Genomic DNA, 23608 nt, shown 5'->3' with positions numbered 1-23608 from the left:
TTTTTCTTACAGGGGAATTGTTAGTTAGCTGTACCCTTCAGTAAAACCACAATTTAAAATTTTGTTAGCTGTTGTAATGTGCAGCAAATTCTGCAGTTAAGGAGGAAGCATTTTGAGCAAGACACTGTGTACTCTTCAGTAGCGTAAAATGCTATTTCGTGTGTGCTGAGCTTGGGGAACAGACCTGCACACTTGTGATCGTCACAGTGTAAATGTTATATTTCTCAACATCTACCAAGAGAAGCAGAAGTTGGGAGAGTTTTCCTCTCCAAAAATACAAATGCAGAAGAGGTAAGAACACATGCTGTCACTGGGTACGTCTGAGCGATTCCCACGGGGTCGCTGGGTATCAGCGTTTCGGCACTTTGTTCAGCTCTGTACGCAGGAGGCCATGGGCAGGCAGTCATAGTCAATGCTTGATGCGATACACACTCAGGGAAAGCACTTTGTTTCCTTAAGCATTTTCACACTTGGGGCTTTTTATATACAGCTCCATTAAAAGCGGGAATATAGAAGATGCAGATACATGCTAAAGAATCTTTCTTGAGGTCTTCAGATGTCTTCATCTGTGACTTTAAAAAGTAAGATCATCCTCCAATCTAAAAATCCTTGTGGTGAAATAAGTCAGCCTTCTTTCATTAAGATTTTTTTTTTTAGAAATGCCATGAAAATAGAAGATTATAAATTGGCTGTAGAATATCTTAATAGCTGTCATGCAAATTATTCTACTACTCTAATCACATAAATAAGCACAATCAACACATTATGTAAATGGCCGCAATAATGGGCACCTTTCTGAATCTTTTGGGGATCTCTGTTCAGAGAGGTAATTACTGGTGCAATCTATAATGTCATAGTAAAATTAAAGTGAAGTGGATGATGTGTTGCTAGACAAAACTTGAAAAGATAGGGCACTGAAACTAGAAACTAGCTATGGTTTTACTTTATTGTAAATTTGTACAGTCTCAAAGGTTTTAGTCTGTTTTGGATTTAGAAGTAGGTGGGTGGTGATGGTTCTTTTGTCTTAAAAAAAGCACCTTTTACAATCAAAAGACCACAGTCCTGGGATGCTCTGGTCACTTGAACGGTTATTAGGGAGAGCTGTGCACAAGCTGGAACAAAACTAAACCCTCAGTGCAAATCCCTGCTGGGCTCAGAGAGGAGGATGATACAAAAAGGAGTGTGACATGTTCTCGTGTCTCCTTTGCCTGTCTTAATAAAAGCTGGAGGATTTCATAGGGAATAATATTATGTGCATGCTCAGCTATCCTACCACAATCAACGTAGAATACCCTCACATGAGGTTCAAAAGGCTCAGTATTGGGTGTTAGGACAATTCCTGCATAATTTTTGTTGTTTTCTTTAGAAGTCCCTTCATTTACAAATTCTGAGTGTCTCAAAGTATTTCTCTGCTTTTTGTGCTTTTCATAATTTTTTCGTAATACCATGAAACCATGTTTAACTTCATGTAGCACTTTCTTCCAGGGAGAGCTGATTTCTGTACAAATTTATCCCGATCAATCTGGGTCCAATCTGTTACTGGCTTTATCAGATAGAAATGGATGATATCAGTGAAACTGGCATATTGCTCCTAACCCTTCCTGATAGTACATTCAATACTTGGAAATACCAAAGGTCTAAATTTAAAGGAGGATCTGTAAAATCACTGTCCCCTTTCCAAGAAAAAGGGGCAATTCCTATAATATATCTCTCATCTTTCTAAAAGTCTTGCTCTGAAATCACTTTGCTGCTGTTTGGTCTTTATTCCCGTTCAAATTCTAAGGCATACTATATTCCCCCAAAATACATCCCTAGCTTTTAACTTTTCCTTGTTACTTTGCAGGGGGTTTTATTTATAACAGTAAAGAATATTTACCTCTAAGTCAACTTGTTTTTTGAGGCAAGTCCTTCCGTTAGTAAATTTCGAAGAGCAAATCAATCCCTTAAACTGCCACAGTTTTTATCCTAATTATTTTTCCATTTGCTGTGAGTTCTTCTTATTCAATATCTGCATTAATATAACTTTGGTCTTCTCCCTTTTTAAAATAATATTAATACTCATTTACGTCCCTTTCCTTTCAGCTTTATTAAGGCATCATTGACTCTCACCTTTGTAATAGCTGTCTTCGAAGTTTGCGATGTTGGTGATAAACGTGCACATTTGCTGCTACCGCTGGCTGGCATTAGCCATAAAGTATCTACTTCAGCTCAAATTCAGCTCCCTGTTCTCCTAAGGTACTGTCAAGAATCCTTCTCTCCTAGCCAGAGGAGCAAGGAGACCAATTTCAACATTTTAAGAGCTGCAGTTCAGTATAATCTTGTTTACAGTCAAGAATATCTCCTCCTTAAGTATTTTCTTACCCTTTCTTGCTTAACAGAAATCCTTTGGATATTTCTGATAGAGTATGTCTCCTGCACAGTCTGTGCTAAAATATCCTGACATTCCAAGACAACGGTGGCATGAATCTGAATTGTAACTGTAGTAAATTTTTGTGGGTGTTACTGCCCTTTTGGCTCTCTGTGGTACATCATATCTTTAATCCATGGAGTCAGACTCCCCTCTGTCATGTCTGTGACTGTGCACGAAAAGAATAGCTACCCAGTAACATAATACAGCTCGGTGATGTATACTTGTGACTTTTCTAATTTGGAGGTGTGATTACTGACTACAAGAAGAATCTGGCAAGATACAGGTTCTTATTTTGGTCCTAGATAAAAATGGCATGCCTTCTGTAAACACGTGATGGGCTGTATGGAAGAAAATATTGTTTGTGTTCATCTGATAATCTGCATTTTTAGCTTATTCAGTCAGCTGCTGGAGTTTGAAAAGGGAAGACAAAACCAAAAGGAGATAGTTTTGGAGACAAGTGCTAGCCAGTCTGTGATATTAGTTAAAAAAACTTCAGTGGCATCATGAGTCAATTGTAAGGGCTTAAAAGAAAGTCTGACAAGATTTTCCCTGTTAACAAAGTTTGTGTGTTACGATTTCTGTATATTCTGTTGTCAATTTGTAATTGATATGATACACACGCACATATTTTTACCAGGTTAACAGCAGAGGTTCAAACAAAGCACATTTGTACAGCACGTACAACAGCTTTACCTCACTGTAATTTAGTCTTTTCATTCCTTTCTTCTCACGTTCACATGGATTCCTTGTGTGCTGATATTTGTGCTAATGATGTGTGTCTTTTTCTAAGGCTTTTGAAGGAGTAGTGTTAGCACCTTCCCGCTGGAGCTGAGACACCGGTCTGCGTAACAACAGGTTGGGAAGATGATGTAAAAGCTGCAGAATAATATTGCAAAGTCTTGGCCCAAGGGAAAGGCTAGAGCAGTATCAAGTCATCCCAGAAGATTTGACTTCTGCTACAAAAGACATGCTTTACTGAAATATATTGGAAAACTGCATATTAATAAGCTTTTATAGGGTCAGTCTGTGAGGAGGTGCTGTACAGTATTAGCTGGTAGAGCCACTCTCTGAACATAGGCTGCCTCAAACCCAAATGTGATGTTCCCTGATTTTTTTTTCATTCAATGTATTAATTCCTTTGCTACAGTTACTCCCTAATTTACACATAAATGGGCCAGTCCCCTTCTGTTCCTGTCTGTCTTAAAAGCAGATGAGAGATTTCATTTTTCCTCACTCACTTTTCAGTAGAACACAAAAACATTTCTTTTTAAGAAGAAAACTCATGCTAGGGGTCTTGCATTTTGACGGGCAACATTTAAAATACCAAAGACTGATGGCCTCTTGTATCCAAAATTCCGTGTTATAAAATGCAGTTTGAATTACTCTCAGTTGATTTGGAACATCTTTTTTCTAGGCATAAGCCAAATTTTCCCCCCCTCTAGCTCACAGAGAAATATATGCTAGATAATGCAATACTTAATGCATTATTTTTTGCTCACTGCGAGATGCCTTTTAAATATGCAAATTGTATATATGTATGCATATTGCAAGCTAACTGTAAGAAACCTTAATACAATCTACACTGGATACTCATGTAGATTATTCTGGTATTTTAGCGTATATAATTGAAATAACTCTTTTACAATTAAAAAATGACAGAAAAATTTCTTGGGATGCAACTTCCTAGCCAACACATCCTGCAGTACTTCAATATACGTTACAGTTCATGTTGTTAAGAGTACAATGTAGTGATTCTACATTGCTTATAGGATATCTGTGGTGTGACAGTTGCTACACATACCTATCTATCCTGCTGGTTTTACAAACACTGTTTCCCAACATTGCTGCTGTACCTGACTTTTCCTTTTTAGCAAGATGGGGTTTTAAACAGTAATTGCATTTGAGGGGCTTCTTTAAAGGGTTTTCCCTTCCCTTGAAGGGCTTTCTGGCCTCTGATTTCTCCAAGTTCTGGAAACTTAAGGCTAAATGCTTCTGTTAGACTGGTTTAGGTGAATGTGGACTTTCAGGAGGGACATTCACACGTACTTCACATTCGGCACTAAGGAATGGACCTAACAAGTAGACAGGTGTCACGGACAAAGTGTTTTGCTTACACCTCTAAGCCAGTTGTAACCAACAGGTACTTCTTTAGCAGCCTTGCATAGGACTCACTTCTGTGTGGGATAAGGATGGATCTTAAGGTTGTTGACAACATAAATGAATGTCAGGAAAATTAATTCACTGTGTTGTCTTCTAGGCCTTTGTTTCATCTCTGGAGGAAGATGGAGGAAACCCGTGCAGGAAAAATCCACCAAGAGATATTTTAAAAAAAGGACATCATCTGACTTGAAGTCCCTGAGCCAGAAATTGCTGGAAGCTGGGAGAGGACACCTGGGAAAGTACCGCTTACTCTCCTATTACAGTCTTCTATATTTACTTTCTATCACACAAGGTAATTTGCCTTAACCTGGTACAGCTGTTCTTATGTTTTACACTCAGATTTATATGGATTTTTTTTGATACATAGTGGATATTTACACATCTATTTTAGCTAGGTTGTGGTATAGTTCTTTCTAAATCCCCTGTAGAGCCAGTGGGGAGTGAAATATTCCTGCAGAAGGTGTTCCAGAGAGAAAGCCTAGCTTGGGTTCTCTTTCTCCAGGTAATCCTCTGTCCACTGATAGCAGGGGGAGATAAAACAGTTGAGCTGGCTGATATAAGCTGCACAGTGTTGAGTGGTTTCTCCTGACCCCAGCCTGTCCATCACCGCTGAATGTATTCCCTTAACACAGAACATGCACAATCTGTGGCAAGCACTGTGTAACAAAAATCTGTGTTGCACTGTATCAAAATACCACATCAGATTTAACCAAGAATCACAATCATAATGCAATTACTCTATTTCATAGCTACAAGGAGCACAAGACACGATGGGGCTTTTTGTTGGATACGTGTGGCTTTTTATCACTACATTTATTTTAAGCTGCAGTGTAAAATCTACTGTATCTCTCAAGCCCCTGAGGGGACATCTCTTGACCCTTCTGACTGTCTCTCAGCATGGTGGAGCGGGCAGCTCAGCGTGCCTGTGCATAGCTGTCCTTCTGGCGGTGTATCCCTTTGCTGCCGCAAGCAGAGAGCCCCACAGAGAAGCAACGTGCAAAGATTTGCCCGTGCAAGTTGGGACGGAGGAGGGAGGACTGTGGGAGGTGGCGGGAGGCTACCGCGGTTTGGAGGCACCAGTTGTCAATGCTGGGGACCGAACATGCTCCTCGAGCTGTGATGGAGCTGCCATGGCACTTGGTCCCACTGGCTCCAGCCCTGCCCGGGTTTTCTCGCTTTATATGAGAGAACCAGCAGAATAACAAAAGACTATTTCTAACACATTTCACCGGGGTTTTTTCCCCACTTTGTCTGGGATTATTCTGAACATAGCTTAAACCCTAGTGCCCTCTTCTGTTTTTGAAATAGGTGTCAGAGCTCTGCACACCTGTCCCTGCAGCTCCAGCTCTGCAGGCAGTGGCAGACAATTGTTTGAAGTTAGGCAAGCATTTTGGGGACACAGAAATTTTAATTTGTAATCAGCTTTAAAGCCTTCAACGTTTACTGTGATCAGAAACAGGAGCTTAGGCAGGAATTAGTCCTTCCTATTTATAAAAAAACATTTTTTGCTTCCCTGGCAGGAGCTGTAGGCTTGATATGAAGTCTGCAGAAGTAAAAGGATAAACCCTTATCAGCTCTGGCTCAGCCCTTAACACAGCAAGTTCTTTGGCCAGGAGAGTCACTTAGGTTGAAAGAGGTGTACTATTACAAGATCTTCAAGGGACAAATACTAATTAAGGTTAATCTTGTTAAAAAATGTTACTTTTTTTGACATATTTAGCATGGGGAATACTGGTAAGTGGTAATTCTACAATTCCTTGGTTTTGGGAGGCTTTTCAATGCTACTAAACCATATTCAGTTTGCGTGTACATGTATCTAGACAGACGTATGTAATGCATATTAGGTATAGCTCTCAGATAGCTACAGACTGTATGAATAAGTTCATTCATCATTTAGAGGCTGCCACCCCTGAGATGGAAGGCAGCAGCTGTCAAGGAGCACACAGCAGCGCTGCACAGCAGTCTGAGGGCGTGTTCAGCAATGCTGCATCCAGTTTGCACTGTAGGGTGATTCCATGCAAGGGGAAGTAGAAACCTCTTTTTTAAAAAATTGCGTGTTTATTTTCTAAAATCATCTTAAAAATCACATTTTTATAGTGATAGCCATGCAAAGAAAAATTAAAAAAATATTTGCCCTTAAGGCACTTTATATGTCCAAAGTATGCTAAATGTTGCTAAATCTTCATACGCTAAAGTTACTGCAAAATAAGGTTATGAATTAATTTTCACAGTACTCGCTTTTCTAAACAGTGGCTGTTCGCTTTTGTTTTAAGCAGCTAATATTCTACAATCTGAGAGCTGTGCAACTGCAAATAAACATTCTCTACTGACAAAACTATTTGTTGATAATTTTAGATGGGAATTGTTGAGACTGATGGGCAGATTAACACTAGAGGCCTCTCTAGCAAGAGGTTTATCAGCACATTAAGCAACAAAAGGGATATTTATAGCATTTTCTTTTCCCAGCTCTATATTGCCATCTTGAGTCTCTTGCTGGCTTTGAAAGAAAATCTAGGTTGGGGCGTGACATGTATAGAGACAAAGGGAAAATAGATCCCCAGTCCTGATGACCGTAGCCCTCTCTAGTCGTCAGGTGTAAGTCATCAACTACAAGAGGAACAATGTTATTTAGTTTAATTGAGATTATACACATCGTGACAAACTATAGCAAAGAGTTGGAGCAGAATGCAGGGGCAGCGTGATATTAGTGGAAATTTATTGTAAGGAGTGGCAGAATAAAGTTCTTGGAAAGCAGCTGAGCTCAGGCCCGATGTGGAATTCCTGGATAGGTGCGTACAAGGCACTGCTGGCAGTGGCTGCCAGAGTTCAGTGTATTGCAGGGGGATAGAGAAATACTGGAAGCACTGTCTTACCCGTTATGCAGGTGGTTTGATACCATTCTCTTTTTCCTAAACTGCTCTTCACAATTTTTCACCTTCCTCTGAAAATCAGTGAGATAGGACAGACTGGGTGTTGTGGTTCCCGTGATTCTAACTACATACTAAAAAAAATTCTACAGATTTCCAAGTCCCTTGGGATAGATGACATACAGAGCAGAAGCCCGAGACCTTCCTATAAGGGCATTTCTCCACCTCCTGCTTTCTACTTTGTAGTGTTCAGACTTCTTTTTATAGTTTTATAATTTTTAAAGTCTTTTTTTTTTTTCTTATTATTCCCCATTGTCTCCCATTGCCTTATTTCACACTTGATGACAGTATTTTCAGTCAGTATTCAGAACTCAGTATTTTATGAGTAATCACTGTCCCAGGCAGCAGGAATACGACTCTGAGATCACTGTTGCTAATTGAATACTTGGTGGGGGATCTTTTCCCCTCCACTGAGTGCTTGACATAGACTAAAAATAAGCTGCTAAAATTTGATGCTAATAAAATCTACTGTCCATAGTAGCCTGTTTTAGATTCTGGAGTGTATTTGCGCATGGTATTAGCAATCCCAAGTACTTTCTTCCAAACAGAGGATACCGTTTTAAGGTGCCATTTACACTCCTTGTTAATAAATCTCATAGCAGAAGCTGACACACACTTTAAACCGTGCGAACACAGGGTTAAATTTTAAACCCTGATGAAAACAGCCTGAGCTGGATTTTCCACCTGGCTTTCTGCTGCTGTACCACAGCAAATACTGGTCCTCTCCCTCCGCTTGTTGGCCTGGGAGTTGCTGCGGTGTGTGCCAAGCTGGCACAACCAGCTTCCAGACCCTCCTGACTGCTGCAGGGGATACGTTGTGGTGAGATACGGACGTGACATTCATTAATGCCCAAATGGAAGTAAAATTTTGAAAGTGTTAAGCCTTAAGACCATTACTCTATGGAATAACTGGCACAAAGTGGGGGAGGAAAAAAAAAGTAAGTTGCCTGCCGCAGCTGAACAAGTGATTCCTCAATTCTCTGGAAACATCAATTCACTACTTTTTTGTGGTTGTGTACGCATTTAAGTACTTGTGTTGCCGCCTTAGGATTTGTATGGTTCTTCAGACTCTGGTTATGTATCAGCCTTTGCATTTCTCCAATAGCCTGATTTATCGGATCCTGCCTTCTGTAATCTGACTGCTGGTAATGGTCTTCCAGCAAAGCACTTTGGCACACCCATTTTAAGTTCTCATTCATAGAGCTGATTATTTTTATTAACATTCTTGGAGATAATCTTAGGATGGTGTGTATTTGCATTTGTACCGGTGTTACCACACAGCTGATGTGCTGCTTTCAATGCTCCTTTTTATGTATTTCCTGCAAGTGCCACATGAAATGATCGTGGGATTCTTGGAAAAACAACAGGAAATGATATAATGGTGCCCACAAGTTCTGTGTATTGACTTTTCCATGGACTTGCTAGACTCAGCCTAAAAATTGTTGGTAAAACAAAGATAGCTGATCTAATTCTCTGTTCTTGATTCTTGTTTGCATGCTAGAAGCCCTGGCCTTTTGCTGGTTTATTATGGAAAAACAAAACAAAACAAAACAAAACAAAAAAAAAAAACAAAACAAAAAAACCCGAAAAAAACAGAACCTGGAAGAAGAGAAAAATAAGTAATTGTGGAGATTATTGTAGTTTTGATTATAGGGATAGTTAATTTAGTTGTTTCACATTCCTAAGTAACTATTAGCAGGAATTCACGTGGACACGCTGATATTTGCAAGTAAGTTACAGCTTGCACTAAGGTGCAGCAGAAATGTCTGTATAATAGAGTCATAGCTCTGATATAAAATTTGTAGGACATGGAATAAGTAATTGCCTTTTAAGTCTACCTTGGTATATTCAAACCATAAAGGGTAACCTATAAAAATGGAGGAAAACTACAGGGAAAACTGTTGTCTGTAGCGTTGTTCCTCGGTAGCCTTACAGGGGTCATGGGCTGTGGGGGACAAGACAAATATTTCAGTGGAAAATTATAGAAAATCACCCAATGTCAGTGTCACAGAAACAGGAATAGCTGCAAAGTCTGTGCTTTTGGCCATGACTAAGGGGATCTCAAAGTGCTTCTTGGAAGATTTGGAATATTTATAGCTGAGAATTCAAAATCGTTATGTCTTTGTTGGCTTGAGTATAGCTTTGCTTTGGAAGATATGACGACTCCAGTTTATTGTGTTGAATTCACCAAACAACTTTCCCCTCTTATGAATTTAGTTTCCATCTAAGGGATAATTTATCCCCTAGATGCTAGCAATAAACAAGACTTATTACATTGTTTAAAGCCTTCCAGCCTCATTTGGATAATTCCTTCAGTAAATTCCCTCCTCATCCGGGATGATTCCTCAATAAATCCCCCAGGCCAAGTTGGGTTTTCACTACATTCCTTTAAAGTCTCATCACTGGCTGAGTCCCAAGAGATGTCTCAGTCGAGTGAAGTGTTGGGTGGTGAAACTGCATCCTCGCTTGCCAGGGAAAGCGCCGTCTCCTCACTTGTGCTGTGCTGTTGACAGTGGCTTGCCAGGAGCCTTTGCTGATGCTCCTACCTTGTGCCTTCCCCATAGATGGTACTGTAGGATGTATGAATACTGTTTTAAACTCATAGTCACAAACCCAAGGAAATGAAAAGAGCAGCCTGCCTTCTCCAAAAGCTGCAATAAGTCCTTTGCTGTGTTAAAGTAACTCTGGTACCAGGAACAGTCTCATCTTACCAGGATGAGGTCAAAAAGTGCTATTTTGCCCTAAAGCAGGATATTTTACTTGAAAAGTAGATGAAATGAATCTCTCCTGATCTCTCCATTGCAACTGCTGGATGGTTTCCAAGACTCTAGCAAGCCTATGTGGCATTAGCTCAAGTACTTCAGGATTCCTGCGGTCTGAAAAAAAGACATAATCTAGAAACGCTGCTATAGTTCTTTATTCATGGTGCTGGATGCTCTTTAATGAGGCAGAGGACAGAACGTGGTGGCAGACCTCAGTGGCGGCATTACTGAGCCTTTCAGAAGGACTTAAACCAAGTACAGTTGCCCTGGTTATAGCTCATCAGTCCCAGACTTTACCCTTTTTAGAACAGACATGCTGACAGTTGTCCTAAAGCATTAAGCACCTTCATGGTGATTTAAAAAAAACAACAACAAAAAACCCCCACCCCAAACAGCACTTGGGGTGCGTCTGCTGTGTACATTCTAACTCCACAGGCAGGAGGTTCTCAGACCCACCGTGATGCCCAAGTTTCCTACTTCACAATTGTTTGGAATGGGAGATGGATTTGTATTTACTGAATGAGAACAACACCTCTTCAGCATTTATTTTGTTAAGTCAGACAACCTGCAACAGAAATTCTGAATAAACCTGACATCAGCTGAATGTAGTAATATACCGAACAGAAAGTTTACTGAAAAATCTTTAACTTCTTGCCCTCCAGCACAAACCCACTGTATTATTGCACTTTGCATGCTATCTGCTGTTTGGGAGTTTAGACTGATTGGAGAGTCTGCAAGTGAAAACAAAAAGTATCAGAAACTTACATGTTAGGCAGTGCAAAAATTCAGGTTTTGTGCTCACAGTGGAAACACTGACCATTTTAAGTACTCATAATGTTCTGAACATTGTTGCTAAAACAGCTACTCTTTGTTTTCTGACAGACTGTATGAAATGTCAGGTAACACACTTCCAGAGGATGAACTATCTTCCCACTTTATTGTTTCAATCAGTGTGAAAGGCGTGATTTCATTCCCTATCCAATTTCATTTCTGAGCATGTTCATTTTAATAGGTTAAGTATTTTCATGATTTATCTGCTAATCATTAGAAGCCCATTTGGCCTCAGTTCAGCGACTGCTGTGTCCTCAGTTTCAAGCTGGGATTAACACAGTACTGAGAAATCCAAAACAAGTCTATGCAATGGAATTAGGGTATTTTGCACACACTCGGGTGGGAACAAATAGGGCTGATTGTATGGGTCGTCTGTACCCTCTCCACCTGCACCCGTAAAGGTCAGGATTTTCACTGGTTAAGGCAACTTCCTTAGCAGTGTTTAATTACCGGAAAAAAAATTGCATGCAATGACAGAAGAGGCTGTTTATCATGTAATTAAATTGGTCTTGCACTGTTTTAGAGAGATGTTATTGAGCTGGGTGAATAATTGTATGTACTTCCATTGTAGTGGCTGTACAGTAAATGGATTCATGAATCTTCCCTGGAATGGAACATGGCTTTCTGAAAATGAACCACTTGGCAGCAGTCAGGACAGGTGAGATTAACTTCTGGCACTATCACAAATTTGTTCAGCACAAATCTGAAAATAAATATATATCTATAAATCAGAGGTTAGCTTTGTTAGGATCCTTCCCCAATACCAAATTAAATGCCTGAAAAACCTTGCTCTATCTATAATTCTTATCTAATAGAAAATAATTAGTGTTATTTATTTATGGAATTATGGATATTAATGATTTATACAGCATTATCTGTATAACTAAATCTTTATTAGAAATAAGCCTGAGCAATGAAATTAAGGGATTAAACTTTTTTAGATGTCTAGAATTTGGTCATGTTTTAATTTGGACTTGTCATAAAGATAGTACCGAGAAAAAGGTTTCTAATAAGTCTCAGAGTGTACTGATAAATAAGAACTTGTCTTAAAAGTAATCTTTTTTAAAATACGATTAGGTGATTTCATAAAACCTTGTGTCTTAATTTCACTACCAAAGGCAGTGCTTGGACTTGATATCAAGTTCTGCTTGTTGTGCTATTATTAATCGAGATAACCAAGCCTCCCAGACTTCCCTGGAAATAGGCTTATTCCCAAAAAGAAAAGTTGACAACTAGTATTATTAATGTCCCCAAAAGCTAACTCCTACTCTGCAAGATAAACAGAAATAGTTCAACCATCTGCAACAGTGTCAGTAGAGATAGATAACTTATATAATATCTGGAGTCAAGAAGAGAAGATAAGAAAATAATTAAAAGCCATACTATAGGCAATATCATACTTTGTGACAGCTACAATATTTAGGAAAGTACATATAGACTAAACATAGTTTTGATATCACTCCAGGACACCTACGAGAGAAATTACATAATTTTAACAGAACTTCAACTGCAATGAAATGCTTGGTTTGATCCCCTCTTTGGAGAACCACGTTGTCGTATTCCAGGATGATGCACTTGTTGCTCTTAGCTTTTTATGTTTCTAGTTATGCAGCGAGAGTTGACTGACAAACAGCAAATGTCATATGCCTCCTCCTCACCCTGTAACCAGAAGGCTGGGGTAAAAAGTGGGAGGGAAGAACAGAAGAGGAATAAATGAGAGCACAAGAAATTTGGCAGCACCAGAAGCCACTATGTACAATGAAGTGCTGAATGACGCATTAAGGCGAACCACCTTAATTATAAATTACATGTGCTAAATTACAAGATAAAAGTATTTTAGAAACTAAATCCATCCCATATTGGTATGTTGCATTATCCTGAAGTGACCCTGGGCAGCCAAATGTTCTTGCAGTCTGTCCTTGGCTCCTTTTGCATTATACAGGTTCCTAAGCCAAATTTGCTAAGTTAAACATCTGAGCTGTAAATAAAGATCCCTAAGCCTACTGTGCTTTCCTTGTTCTAAGAGTCCCTTCACAGTATGGCCCAAATTCAACGAAGTACTTAATATGTACTTAAATCCCACTTAAATCAATGGGATTTAAACATTTGCTTAAATGCTTTGCTAAACCATGGCCTGTTAAACTGTCTATGTTAGAGATCAAATTGTAATTTATATTGCTGTGATTTTTTTTTTCTGGTGTTATACATGAGCCCCCAAACTACATTTCACTGTAGTCTTGGTTGAACCAAAGCTGGAACTGTTTAGAGGGAATGTGTGCGAGACTTGTGCTCATCATGTGCAAGAAACCGGTTTTAATTATGTTGGGCATCAGCTATTGTAAACTTGTGTTCCAGTTAAAGGGAAGACAAATAAACTCAGTTAAGACTGAATGTTTTTCCAGCACTATCATTTTAAAGATGAGTAACGTGAAATTTTTCTTTTTCAGTAATGATTGCAACCCCTAGTAAATATGGGAACGTATAGCTTTTACAGAATGTAGGTACGTTAAAATATTTGAGGGGGAAAGAGAGTTCAAAGGGTTTTCTTCTTTTGCTGATTTGTTGGCAATCTTGTTTTGGTTGGTGTTTTTTTCCCTGGTGTTTTGGTTTTTTTTTTTCCCCCTCGCCTCACCCCAAATACACCTAGGATTGATAAGGAAAACAGACTTTTGTAGCAGAGGAGGCAGCAAGAAAAGAAGTTGCCAAAAAGGCCATCAAGAATCCCCAGGTAATTTGGCATGTAGGGAAAATATGTTAAAAATATTATAACTACCTATACTAAATTTTTTTTTAGGAGGGAATCACACTGTCCACTATGCCTGGGATGCCCAAAGAGATTACTTTGGCCTTATCACTGTTTTGTTGGAAAAGAGTGAGGACGGATGGTGGGAAAGTGAGGACTCTTCTTGACTTCTCCTGTAATGCAAGCTCTCTGCTTGTAGTGGAAATCAGCCAAAAGACAGCTCATATGCCAAGAAAGCCCAAGTTAAGAGACGGGTGGAAAATACCAGATGCTTAAATTTGCCTTGGATTTTCTCAAAGCTGCTGATACTGGCTTTCTGCTTAATTAGCCAAATAAGGGATGGGCTGTGCTTCTTTTTCATGAACTTTCTTGGATCATGTAAGAATGAGTTAGCCACCTCTAGGGCACTGCTCTCCATGCAAGAGGAAGAGCTAGATGTTGGTTTCTTAAACAACCTTGACAGGAGATAGTTGCTGTAGAGGACATCCCATACTCCTCACCCACAGCACAGCTACCCTACCAGAATCGCCCCAAGATCGGGGTTCCTGAGGCAGCTTGTTGTCTGGAAGTTAGTTTACCTTTCCATCCTGGGAAGAAATTACTCTCAATGGGTACATTTTCCCAGCTAGACATGATTTATTTCCAGTCGAAGCACTGTGTCTTTTGTTCACTGCTTAGTGTTCTCTCAAGTAGCTAGGCTTTTACCAAGAGATCTCAGCATTTTGTCTATAACCTCAGGGGTATGGATGGACAAATAAGTCTCTCTGGGGCATGAAGTGACCTTTCTGTAAAGGATGTTTTTTCACTGGCACCTGTAAGAATTCTTCAGTGGTTTTGTGCCTCCTGAAAGGTGAGAGTAAGTTAAACACGCACTGAGGTTGCTTAAACATGTAGAATCATAAGACCACAGAGAAGGGCATTTGACATAAAGAAAAGGTGAGTCTCTCAACAGAGAAAAACTGTGTGGTATTGATCAACTGTAGGATCAGCAGAGTGAAAAAAGCAAATGAGTTCTGGAGTGGAGTAGGTGGCATCCACAAATCCATTAATATTAGATATCATAATAACATTTAAAGTATACTTGTTCTTTGTGTCATTTGTTTTGCTGCATAAAAACAAAGCCTACAGAACTTTAGTACTTTACCAGATATATCTGATATGGCCTTTTCAGACAGCAGATGTAAGTTGTCTGAAGACATATAATTTCATAGTAATTTTAGCATTCCATTTGTTTTCGTAATTTTGTAAGTTATATATACGTATTCATCCGTATGTATCACTTTCAGAAAAATGAAACACATGCAGGATAGGTTGTAATTTAAAACAAATGGATATAAAGGTAGTGTTTATATTCAGAATATAGTTTAATAATAATTTAATACCAACATTTGGAATTCATGCATCATCATTTGAAAAAATCCTAGTTCAGAACATAAAAAATTCCAGAAATCAGAGTTCATCCTGATAGCAATGCTTGCTATTTATTAATTGATATATATTATAAAAGTGTCTCTTACCAGCATTTTTTTTAGCGTCTCCAGTGAGCCCTTGTAGGACTTCTGTGAAAGGGGGGCAACAGTAATTTGTTGTCCAAAGTAACTTTCTTCTCATTCTTCATCTGATGGTATGGTTTCTTCATCTTTGTGCGTTCACTGAGGAATCTTTCTTTTGCAACTTCTTTTCTTCCCAAGCCTAGATAAAATTTATCACTATTTTTAAAAATCTCATAATATTGCAGTGTGTGTTCTTTCACCTCAAAGGCTTGTTTGTGAAATGTACAAGAAAGTGTTCAATGTTTTCACGTTGTTTTTTGAAGATTTAAAGTTTTCCCAAATATTTCCTAGTACCAGCTCTTTTCTCACAGCTATGAAGTGTAGATATAAAAAAGATGCTCCCTCTCATTTTCACATTCTTTATCACATTGAGTTAAATTCAAAGGGAAATGGAAAAGAAATTAAATTGCAATTATATGACTTTCTTCAAACGATCACAATCTGATTTCATTTCAAATAAAACATTAACAAAGTATTAATTTTTCTTGGTGGGAAATTCCATTAATGGAACAGTTTCCCATGGAAACAGAAACAAAATAATTAACTGTCTTTTTTGCATTAGTAATGAGATAAGTCTAAACTATAGTTTTGCCTGCTTTAGCATTTCTCTTATGTAGTTATGCACAGGTCTAGGACCTCAACCTATACATGGTATGTTCTGGACCTTGTTTTGGCATGTCTTATCTCTCTTAATTCTCACACTTTTTAGAGGTTCTCAATTTCAAGCAGGCTACAAGAGAATCTCCTTCAGATTCTATAATAAGAAATAGGGAAAAAGATAAAAACATCTAATTTCAATGACGCAATGACTGAAAGCATTTTTGAAACACAAATGAGAAATATGTCCAAATGCAAATTCTCATGCAAAGGTTCAAAGTTTCAAAATTAGATAATTTTAATGTACTCTTATGGTTGTTTTTTATTTAGAAATGTCCCCCTAGCTAAATGAGGTTTCTGCAATGCTGAAATTAATCAATCAACTCTTCAATAAGAGCCAAGCCTCAAATCCACAAGCATGAAACAACAGCTTGTAATGGCTATATGAATTGATTTCAGAAGGTTAAATGTGCACATTCAGGGCTTAGAGAACAAAGTCTGTATGGCCTTATCCAAAAGGATATCTGTGTGACTCACATTACTCTGCATACACTGTAATCATGAAAATTAGGGGGCTGGGTTTAGATGAGGCCATGAAGTTTGATTCATGTTGGAAAGTTGGATCAGTTGGGTTTTTTTCTGATGAACGAGGTCTGTGGAAGTCTGACACTGAATCATTTTGTTCACTGCTAGGACAGGAAGAGGGATATAAAGCCCCAAAGGCACTAAATATGTGTGTAAGGGTAGATTTTGGGGGGGCTGATGGTTGGGCACATTGAAAGGATAACAATGGGGTTTCTCGTCAGACCGAGATGAAAATCAAAGTCGGCAACAGTAGCTGGCTTCCATGCTAAGGTTGTGGCTGAGGTTGGCATCAGTACTTTGGCTAAAATTTAGAAGAATCAGTCTGAAAAATGGGTGCATGGTAAGAAGGGGATGTCAATCTGTAAGTAATCGTGCCTAAAGCCTGACTGGGTAGAAATAGGTAGGCTTTGGTTTACTGTTTAGCCAAAAGTTTGCTCCAGTATAGGCATATCAAACGGATTTGAATAAGCGTGAGAACTCTGAATGGCAGAGAAACCTGGTAACAGCTACATTTCAACCAAGAGAGGTATAAAGGATGCATTTTGTAGAAGTCTGGAGCTTTTCTCTGTGGGATTTTCCAAACTAAGGCTGTAATTAGGTACAAGCTAAAAAAGGGGACCTTGGGCTGTGTTGACATTGAATATCTGTTACAGAAGATGTTCCCAGACTAAAATTGATGTTATGTCCTTCAGACATCAGAAAATTATAGTTAGGGTAAGGGCAATTCCTAAACTAAAGTTTTTGTGATATTCATGCTAAAACTCAGGTAGGATAAGGCAGAATTTGGATTGCAGCTGTTCACATTAAGACAGACTGAGTAGGAGCCCTTGGCTTACATTTCTCTTTAGGTGGTGTTGATCTTCCTCGTCAGGGCAAGGTTTTCAGGGCTAGGTGACTTGCCAAGCTTTTCATTCTCAGCCTTACGTGGGGATTTATGCATATGTTCCTTGGCTGGCTTAGAGCTTCAGACTCACAGCCAGTGTCAAGCTAGGGCATGGAATGGCCAATTATCAAAAAAAACCCCAACAAAATGAAAAGGGGTAGGTGGTACAGCAACCAGGCACTGTGAACAGTAATAAAAACAGACAAATGACACCCAAACACAGGAAAGACGAAAGGTTTGACAGTCAGTGTGATCAACACAAAAAGCCTAATTGCAGAAGACGGCAACATAGTGGCTTCAAAAGGCCTTCCAAAAAACATTTATCTCCAAAAAAAGCAGGAAAAAAAAAATCTGATGCTGATGATTTGAATCATGTGCAGCATATAACAAAAAGGTAAATGAGAATAAACTTTTTAAAAGGAAGAAAAAAAAAAAGACCTCAGAAAAAGGGAAAATTGTTTAATTCTTTTTTTTTTTTCTTTTTATCCTTTTTTAATGAGGTCTTGACAAATCTCACTGGGATTTGCGTTTTGGGAAGAAGCAACTTCTTGGAGTGTCGATGTGCAACTGAAATACTTGGAGCCCTTTGGCTGAGGTCCCGCCTCCGGCGGCGATGCCACAGTCTCTGCAGCCACCTCGCGGGGAGCCCGTGCGTGTTCGCTGAGGCGCAGCCGGAGAGGGACACTCACGGGGTGAACGGCACGTAGCCTTGCTCATGAAGTCTAAACTCCTCAGCTTTACTTCCTTGACAATTAATTTTTACTGGGTCAGAGTGAGCCAGTGTCCTACGGCACATGTCAGTGAGTAGAGGCTGTAGACGGTGGTAGATAATTTCTCCTTTACGTTTAAATCCTCTCTGTGTGTCCCCAGTCAGCACAGACTTACTACAAAAGTACGTGGAGTTTGGGGCACTGGCTGCAGAGCAGCTGGAGGTCCCTTTCACGCTGAAGCTACATCTGTCTCTTTAGTCTCTGCAATCCCCAGCTGCTGTCGGCTCCCCGGAGGAGCCCTGGCAGGGTTAGCTGTGTGACAGCAGTGCCGAAAGGCAGAACGGTGCATTACTGTTTTCTTCTTCCATCCACTTCGATGCCTTCTGTTTTCTTGAGCTCTCTGACCGTACCCTTACTGTTCCCACCCTGCCAACGGAACCAGCCCAATCCCACTTGGGGACGGCGTTTCCTTTCCCTTCATAACCACTGTACTGCCTCCCCCCCGGTCATCTTGGCAGTTCCTCACGCTGAGAATCGGTGAAACAAAGGATGCTCACTTCACCACAAATAGCACTCGTTCTCCTGAGGATCTTGTGGATTCAGCTTATAGGAAGGCAGAGCCCAAGGAAGCTCCTTCCTTCAGAAACAAATTTGTCCTGGCAGGATCAAGTGATGGAAGTACAGGCCATTCAAATACTTCTCTAAGGACCCTTAATGCTTTTTGATGATGCTTATCCCTGTGTCCCGCGTCTGTCTGTCCTGCTGCCAGCAGTCAGCCTTTTGCCACAGCATGTGCCGTCATGTGCTCCAGTCCAAGCTTCCCTTTCTGCTTGTAGTGCTTTGTTGGCACTTTGGGTCGGAAAGGTAGCTGGAGGCTGTTAACCCAACCAGGCAGAAATATGTTTGTAACACTGAATTTTTCTTTGAATTCCTTAAGGGAACTTCCTGAAGATCTCTAGCAAGTTGACCTACCATCAACTACCAACACCACTACCAACCCCATATGAGCTGGCTGTGTTTAACCATCCGCTTCCCAATAGGAGGATTCCAGTCCTCAGGTTTGTCTCCTAATGACCTTGTTTCCTTGATATGGTGGGCAGTGTGACTATGGTTCCCTGGTGATGGCTCATGATTTTTGTTCTAAATGTATACCTTGTTTATTACGGGTAAATTTTGGAACTGGAAACCAAGATTATCTGTGCACCCTTTTGGGAGGCCATGGCAAAAGACTGCCACAAGAAGCTCACATCCAAAGCTTTGTGAAGAGCCAAGTAGTTGGAGAGGCTGTGGCCTCTACTTGCTCCTAAGGTTCCTCTGGCTTTGGTCCACCACTGAAGGTAGCTGTCAACTGCGCTTCAGAGATATGTACACAGAAAAAAAGATTTTTTTTTAAGACAGACATTTTCTTGCTGTCGGAGGGAATTGCAGTTTACTGTAGCACTCGTATGAATGCTCAGAAACTATTATCCCCAACAGCTGATCTTGCGATGAAAAGGATTAAACAGCTGAACCACCTACGTTTGCGTAAAAAAGCAACATAAATTGATTAAGCAGTTGTCAACCGGATCTGAGATGTGGGATCAGATGAGAGCTAAATCAAAGTGTAATTACCAAGAGTGTAATAATTATAGATGTGGCTATTTGGGTTTTGAAAGACGTTTGTTACTAAAAGGAAATTTTCAGACATCTCAACATTTCCCCTGTAATCTCTCAAGAGTCTGTCCTAACCTGGTAATTCATCTTCATATGTCACTTGTGTTATTTGCTGAAACATGGGCGGTTCACGAACCACCAGTGAAACTCATTGCTATTTGGTCTTTTAGATATTCTGAGATCTAGACTTTGTGGCACAATTAGAGATGACAATGTGCTGTTTATCATACCAGTCTCACAGAGGAATTCCTTTCAGATCGGTTTGGATACGGTATGAGTCATAGCATCCTGGATAACAGCTCCAGCATCAGGTCTGGTGCAACCTGTTCCCCTCTGATTCTTCCTGTTACCGTCTGGTAGCTGATGCACTGCTGTTTCCCACTTCTGTAAAACTGCATCTGCGGACACTACCCCTAATCAGGAGACAATGGCTTTAAGCATTGTTTTGATGCATTTTCTTTCCATTATGGAATTTCCTGCTAGGTGCTGCGCTGGCCAGAGTGAGAATATTACCATCAAGGATGAATACAGGAGAATTTTCACCTTCTGAAATGGAGATCGGTGATCCACTGCCTTGAAGCTTTCCTTTTCAGGTATTCTTGGTTCCGAATTGATCTATAGCAAATCACATTAATGTTAAATGTTGCAGGAAATTACTGCATGTCATCTCAAATGATAGAATCTTGCTTAGCTACATTTGTCTCAGATTCCATTTGTTTTGTCTCTGCATATGTCTGTGGATTTATTGTTGGCTTTTTTTTCCTCAGAGAAGTGCAGGTTCCTAATCTCATTGATCTGGTTTCTTCATATTAGGTCATGTTGCAAATTCCAAATCAGGTTACAACAAAATCAGATTAGTTCCTTGTTCTTAAACAGAACAGCTTAAATGTCTGGGCCTGGTACTTAAAAATTCATATTTTACAGAATTTGTCTACTTTGGGTGTGCAGGGGGGAGCAGAGCATTCAGTATTGGATGCATCACTCCCTTAATTGTATTTCAAGGAGAGTTTATGTAGTAAGCAAGCAGTGGATTATACTAATAGCTTGAGAAAGTGGTTTTCAGAAGAATGCTCTGGCAGTTGAAATGTCACTGCTGTTCCCAGCAAGTTGCATTTACCTTCTTCAGAAACTCATGTGAACGTGACATATCACGGAGTCTGCACTCCAACGTTGTTTTATGATCTGGCATTTACAAAATATTGATTTTATTATTCATCATTACAAGAAGAAATAGATTTGTTCTATGACAGACAAGGGAGTCACACTTCTAGGAAACACATTACTCACGTGAATCGGATGTTCTCTTTTGTATCAAAAATATCTAATTACTTATGAGAGCTTCACCTTTCAGCAGGTGTTGTTTCTGTAAATGTATGAGTTTATTCTAGGTCAGATAGTATGGGACCAGACTTTGAAGAAGGCTGTATCGCATTCCCACATCTCCAGCTGCTCCATGATGGACAATTAACTAAGATGATGTCTTCATCGTATACAAACAGTGTTTTCAAGGTCTTTATGGCTGGAATCTTTGGTCCCACCAGAGCATTTTCAAAGCCCTTAGAAAGCACTGGAAAAACTGCCAAGAACCTTCAGCAGGCTTTGAATCAGATTCTGAATATCCCTTCATTTAGGTTTGCTGTCAAGAAGTGTTAATAACAGTAATACTCATTTCTCTAGTCATCTGCAGATATTAAGCATTTAATGTGGCATTGAATGTTTATGCCATACAGAAGTAGTGCCTAAAAAGTTCACTGAAGACTTCAGCAAAAAGGGTAAAGTAAAAAACATTCTATTCTTAATGTTTCTGGTATTAAAATTAAAAAAAGCAGCCCTAGAGAAAAAGTGATGCAGTCCATATATCTCGGAGAGCAAGAAAGAATAATAAAAATATCTTGCATGTTACATAGGTTCTCTTTTTTTTGTTCCTAGTTAATTGCTCACTATTATTAATGAATTCAAAGAATGGTCTTTGAGTTTTAAAGGTTGATCTGGATTTTAAATGGGGATTTAACTGTTTCTGGACTTCCACATCAATTTCCTGTGACCTCAGTATTCTTGGGCTTATCTCAGCTTCCCAGTGCCATCTTAACACTGTGCAATTTCACCAGATACACACAACTGTGTCTGGAGTTGTTTTTCAGCTAGAAGTGTCCTGTCACAAGTGTACTGCAAGTGAGTTAGCTGAAAGAAAAAGAAGGGGGAATAATAAAAAATCCAAAACACTGAATAATGGTGTGAGTTAAGATTATTACTATTTGAATGGACGATATAGCTGAAGTCCCAAATTGTGCCAATTACTAGTTCAAGAACTGTAATTGTGGCAGAGCTGCTAGTCAAATGGCCAAAGAAAACACGTCAAGCCTTCCAAACAAAATTGTTATAATTGAAAAGAATTTTTCAGGTCAGAATATGTCCTAATAAACCATCCACCTTTTTTCTTGTTTAGCTGAAAATATCTTCTTTTCAATTTTATTTTTTTATTTTTTTGCTTTCCCAAGAGCTAATCTGAATTTTATTAAAGAGAAAACACATTTACCAGATGAACCCTCAACTCTGATCACAAGCAATACACAAGGAAGCAACTTGCCCACATGGTGGAGCTTTCTGCTCGCTCTGCAGGAAAAAAACGGTCAAAAGAGCTGCCTGACTGCCAGAATCCTACAGCAAAGAGGGAGATATTAAGTCCTGTAAGTTCTCCTAGAAATACCGTTCTTTATGTTCATGTATGCTAATATGTGTAATGAGAGGTGTGGGTAGCTTTGCGCTTTTTCCCCCAAGTCTGGAAACTGCGTCTAATGGTGAAATTAATTGTTAATACAGTGAATTCAGGCCAGCAAATTCCAGTTTACTTTCAGCATTATACTGTCACATGCATATGAAGGGATCCTCAGCATATTCATCGTACCTAGGTGCATCAAATTCATCATCGATACACACTTATTTCACAAATAAAAGGGGTATACTATTTTCACACTGTTTTGTCACTGGACTTCTGCCTACAAGGAACTCGTTATATGCCTTGCCTTCCTCCAGGTTCATCTTGTATAATACTTGATTTGGATCATATTGAAAGGAAAGGCTAAGGACGAGCAAGCAGATGCAGGAACGTTACTTAATAAATTGCTAATCTATCCCCATCAACAAAAAAGTCCTTCCAGAGTGGATATTAAGCCAAAGAGCTTTTGGCATTTGTGCAAACTTAAGGAAACAGCTGTGTTTGTGATGGCAGAAGATTCGTTGTGTGATAATAGGAATGAAGCCTCAAAGGAAAATCCTTTTGCTGATAAAAGTAAGACTCTTTTATGAACTAATTTTCACTGAAGTTTGGTGTAGGGGGGGTGTCTGGTTTTATTTTTGTACTGGTTTTCTGTTCTTTTTTTTTTTCCTCCCCCAGATTTCTTTATTCTCATCATCTTTCTTTAGCTATTGGTAGACATACTATCTCTCTAGAAATGAGCTCTGATCTTGAAAGAACTAATTAGATTGTACTCCAATACTTACAGTGGTTCTCTTCTTTCAATCACTTGTGTGCTTTGAATTTGAAGACAAATGTAAAGGTCTGACTATATGTACAACTTGCACAGGCTGAATTAAATAACTTCCTAATTCAGACCTGGTTCAGTTTAATTCTTTAGGCATTTAAACCAGTTACGCAATTAAACAAATCAGTATTGGTTACAGCTAAGATGATTTACTAGTATACAAAGAGATTGTACTCATTTAATTAAACCTCCAAAAAATGTATTTAATTCTATCGATATAATTTCTGCATTGAGGTTTCACCTTGGAAACAT

This window comes from Falco rusticolus, chromosome 7 (assembly GCF_015220075.1).
Source record: "Falco rusticolus isolate bFalRus1 chromosome 7, bFalRus1.pri, whole genome shotgun sequence".
In the NCBI taxonomy this organism is placed as follows: Eukaryota; Metazoa; Chordata; class Aves; order Falconiformes; family Falconidae; genus Falco; species Falco rusticolus.
This window is presented reverse-complemented; position numbering follows the sequence as displayed.